The sequence below is a fragment of the Chenopodium quinoa genome, unplaced genomic scaffold (assembly GCF_001683475.1).
Source record: "Chenopodium quinoa cultivar QQ74 unplaced genomic scaffold, ASM168347v1, whole genome shotgun sequence".
NCBI lineage: Eukaryota > Viridiplantae > Streptophyta > Magnoliopsida > Caryophyllales > Amaranthaceae > Chenopodium > Chenopodium quinoa.
The window spans coordinates 94088-99282 of record NW_018743604.1 but is presented as its reverse complement, the minus strand read 5'-3'; positions in this window follow the sequence as shown (position 1 = coordinate 99282).

Sequence of the window (5195 nt, the reverse complement as noted above, 5' to 3'; positions counted from 1 at the left end):
ATGTGTTTGACTTACATTTGATTCAATTAGCTTTGTTTTAATGTGTTTGACTTTCATTTGATTCAATTAGCTTTCTTAAATGCATTTGACCTTCATTTGATTCAAAAAGCTCTTTTTAAATGTGTTTGACTTTCATTTTATTCAATTAGCACTGTTTGAATGTGTTTGACTTTCATTTGATTCAGATAGGTTTGTTTGAATGTGTTTGACTTTCATTTGATTCAATTGGCTTTGTTCAAATGTTTTTTACTTTCATTTGATTCAATTAGATTTGTAGAATGCATTTGACTTTCATTTGATTCAAATAGCTTTGTCTGAATGTGTTTGACTTTCATTTGATTTAATTAGATTTTTTTAGTTGTTTTTTACTTTCATTTGATTCAATGAGCATTGTTGAATGCATTTGACTTTCATTTTATATAATTGGCTTTGTTCAAATGTGTTTGACTTTCATTTGATTCAATTAGCTTTGTAGAATGCATTTGACCTTCATTTAATTCAAATAGCTTTGTTTGAATGTGTTTGACTTTCATTTGATTTAATTAGCTTTTTTTTATTGTGTTTGACTTTCATTTGATTTAATTAGATTTTTTTAGATGTTTTTGACTTTCATTTGATTCAATTAGCTTTGTTGAATGCATTTGACTTTCATTTGATTCAAAAAGCTTTGTTTGAATGTGTTTGACTTTCATTGGATTCAATTGGCTTTGTTAGATTGTTTTTTACTTCCATTTGATTCAATTAGATTTGTAGAATGCATTTGACTTTCATTCGATTCAAATAGCTTTGTATGAATGTGTTTGACTTTTATTTGACTTAATTAGGTTTTTTAGATGTTTTTGACTTTCATTTCATTCAATTAGCTTTGTTAAATGCATTTGACTTTCATTTGATTCAAAAAGCTCTGTTTGAATGTGTTTGACTTACATTTGATTCAATTAGCTTTGTTTGAATGTGTTTGATTTTCATTTGATTCAATTAGCTCTGTTTGAATATCTTTGACTTTCATTTGATTCAATTAGGTTTGTTTGAATGTGTTTTACTTTCATTTTATTTAATTAGCTCTGTCTGAATAATTTTGACTTTCATTTGATTCAAATAGCTTTGTTTGAATGTGTTTGACTTTCATTTGATTTAATTAGGTTTTTTTATTTGTTTTTGACTTTCATTTGATTCAATTAGATTTGTTGAATGCATTTGACTTTCATTTGATTCAAAAAGCTCTATTTGAATGTGTTTGACTTACATTTGATTCAATGAGCTTTGTTTTAATGTGTTTGACTTTCATTTGATTTATTAGCTTTCTTAAATGCATTTGACCTTCATTTGATTCAAAAAGCTCTTTTTAAATGTGTTTGACTTTCATTTTATTCAATTAGCACTGTTTGAATGTGTTTGACTTTCATTTGATTCAGATAGGTTTGTTTGAATGTGTTTGACTTTCATTTGATTCAATTGGCTTTGTTCAAATGTTTTTTACTTTCATTTGATTCAATTAGATTTGTAGAATGCATTTGACTTTCATTAGATTTAATTAGGTTTTTTTAGATGTTTTTTACTTTCATTTGATTCAATTAGCTTTGTTGAATGCATTTGACTTTCATTTGATTCAAAAAGCTTTGTTTGAATGTGTTTGACTTACATTTGATTCAATTAGCTTTGTTTGGATGTGTTTGACTTTCATTTGATTCAATTAGCTTTCTTAAATGCATTTGACCTTCATCTGATTCAAAAAGCTCTTTTTGAATGTGTTTGACTTTCATTTTATTCAATTAGCACTGTTTGAATGTGTTTGACTTTCATTTGATTCAGATAGGTTTGTTTGAATGTGTTTGACTTTCATTTGAGTCCATTAGATTTGTAGAATGCATTTGACTTTCATTTGATTCAAATAGCTTTGTCTGAATGTGTTTGACTTTCATTTGATTTAATTAGATTTTTTTAGATGTTTTTGACTTTCGTTTGATTCAATTAGCTTTGTTGAATGCATTTGAGTTTTATTTGATTCAAAAAGCTCTGTTTGAATGTGTTTGACTTACATTTGATTCAATTAGCTTTGTCTGAATGTCTTTGACTTTCATTTGATTCAATTAGCTTTGTAGAATGCATTTGACTTTCATTTGATTCAAATAGCTTTGTTTGAATGTGTTTGAATTTCATTTGATTCAATTAGCTTTGTTGAATGCATTTGACTTTCATTTGATTCAAAAAGCTCTGATTGAATGTGTTTGACTTACATTTGATTCAATTAGCTTTGTTTGGATGTGTTTGACTTTCATTTGATTCAATTAGCTTTCTTAAATGCATTTGACCTTCATCTGATTCAAAAAGCTCTTTTTGAATGTGTTTGACTTTCATTTTATTCAATTAGCACTGTTTGAATGTGTTTGACTTTCATTTGATTCAGATAGGTTTGTTTGAATGTGTTTGACTTTCATTTGAGTCAATTAGATTTGTAGAATGCATTTGACTTTTAATTGATTCAAATAGCTTTGTCTGAATGTGTTTGACTTTCATTTGATTTAATTAGATTTTTTTAGATGTTTTTGACTTTCGTTTGATTCAATTAGCTTTGTTGAATGCATTAGAGTTTTATTTGATTCAAAAAGCTCTGTTTGAATGTGTTTGACTTACATATGATTCAATTTAGCTTTGTTTGAATGTGTTTGACTTTAATTTGATTCAATTAGCTTTGTAGAATGCATTTGACTTTCATTTGATACAAATAGCTTTGTTTGAATGTGTTTGACTTTCATTTGATTTAATTAGGTTTTTCTAGATGTTTTTGACTTTCATTTGATTCAATTACATTTGTTGAATGCATTTGACTTTCATTTGATTCAAAAAGCTATGTTTGAATGTGTTTGACTTACATTTGATTCAATTAGCTTTGTTTGAATGTGTTTGACTTTCATTTGATTCAATTAGCTTCCTTAAATGCATTTGACCTTCATCTGATTCAAAAAGCTCTTTTTGAATGTGTTTGACTTTCATTTTATTCAATTAGCACTGTTTGAATGTGTTTGACTTTCATTTGATTCAATTGGCTTTCTTCAAATGTTTTTTACATTCATTTGGTTCAATTAGATTTGTAGAATGCATTTGACTTTCATTTGATTCAAATAGCTTTGTCTGAATGTGTTTGACTTTCATTTGATTTAATTAGCTTTGTTTGAATGTGTTTTGTTTCCATTTGATTCAATTAGCTTTGTAGAATGCGTTTGACTTTCATTTGATTCAAATAGCTTTGTTTGAATGTGTTTGACTTTCATTTGATTTAATTAGGTTTTTCTAGATGTTTTTGACTTTCATTTGATTCAATTACATTTGTTGAATGCATTTGTTTTTCATTTGATTAAAAAAGCTCTGTTTGAATTTGTTTGACTTACATTTGATTCAATTAGCTTTGTTTGGGTGTGTTTGACTTTCGTTTGATTCAATTAGGTTTGTTTGAATGTTTTTGACTTTCGTTTGATTCAATTAGCTTTGTTGAATGCATTTGACTTTAATTTGATTTAAAAAGCTCTGTTTGAATGTGTTTGACTTACAATTGATCTAATCAGCTTTGTTTGAATGTGTTTGACATTCATTTGATTCAATTAGCTTTGTTTGAATGTGTTTGACTTTCATTTGATTCAAATGGATTTGTTCGAATGTTTTTTACTTTCGTTTGATTCAGTTAGCTTTGTAGAATACATTTGACTTTTATTTTATTCAAAAAGCTTTGTTTGAATGTGTTTGACTTTCATTTCATTTAATTAGGTTTTTTTAGATGTTTTTTACTTTCATTTGATTCAATTAGCTTTGTTGAATGCATTTGACTTTCAATTGATTCAAAATGCTCTATTTGAATGTGTTTGACTTACATTTGATCCAATTAGCATTGTTTCAATGTGTTTAACTTTCATTTGATTCAATTAGCTTTGTAGATTGCATTTGACAGTCATTTGATTCAAAAAGCTCTTTCATTTGACTTTCATTTGATTCAATTAGGTCTGTTTGAATGTGTTTGACTATCATTTGATTCAATTAGGTTTGTTTAAATATGTTTGACTTTCATTTGATTCAATTGGCTTTGTTGGAATGTTTTTGACTTTCATTTGATTCAATTAGCTTTGTAGAATGCATTTGACTTTCTTTTTATTCAAATAGTTTAGTTTGAATGTGTTTGACTTTCATTGGATTCATTTGGCTTTGTTCGAATGTTTTTTACTTTCATTTGATTCAATAAGCTTTGTAGAATGCATTTGACTTTCATTAGATTCCAATAGCTTTGTTTGGATGTGTTTGACTTTCAATTGATTCAATTAGGTCTGTTTGAATGTGTTTGACTTTCATTTGATTCAATTAGGTTTGTTTGAATGTGTTTGACTTTCATTTGATTCAATTGGCTTTGTTGGAATGTTTTTGACTTTCATTTGATTCAATTAGCTTTGTAGAATGCATTTGACATTCATTTGATTCAAATAGTTTTGTTTGAATGTGTTTGACTTTCATTGGATTCATTTGGCTTTGTTCGAATGTTTTTTACTTTCATTTGTTTCAATAAGCTTTGTAGAATGCATTTGACTTTCATTAGATTCCAATAGCTTTGTTTGAATGTGTTTGACTTTCATTTGATTCAATTAGGTCTGTTTGAATGTGTTTGACTTTCATTTGATTCAATTAGGTTTGTTTGAATGTGTTTGACTTTCATTAGATTCAATTGGCTTTGTTGGAATGTTTTTTACTTTCATTTGATTCAATAAGCTTTGTAGAATGCATTTGACATTCATTAGATTCCAATAGCTTTGTTTGAATGAGTTTGACTTTCATTTGATTCAATTAGGTCTATTTGAATGTGTTTGACTTTCATTTGATTTAAACAGCTTTGTCTGAATGTGTTTGACTTTCATTTGATTTAATTAGGTTTTTTTAGATGTTTTTGACTTTCGTTTGATTCAATTAGCTTTGTTGAATGCATTAGAGTTTTATTTGATTCAAAAAGCTCTGTTTGAATGTGTTTGACTTACATATGATTCAATTAGCTTTGTTTGAATGTGTTTGACTTTCATTTGATTCAATTAGCTTTGTAGAATGCATTTGACATTCATTTGATACAAATAGCTTTGTTTGAATGTGTTTGACTTTCATTTGATTTAATTAGGTTTTTCTAGATGTTTTTGACTTTCATTTGATTCAATTACATTTGTTGA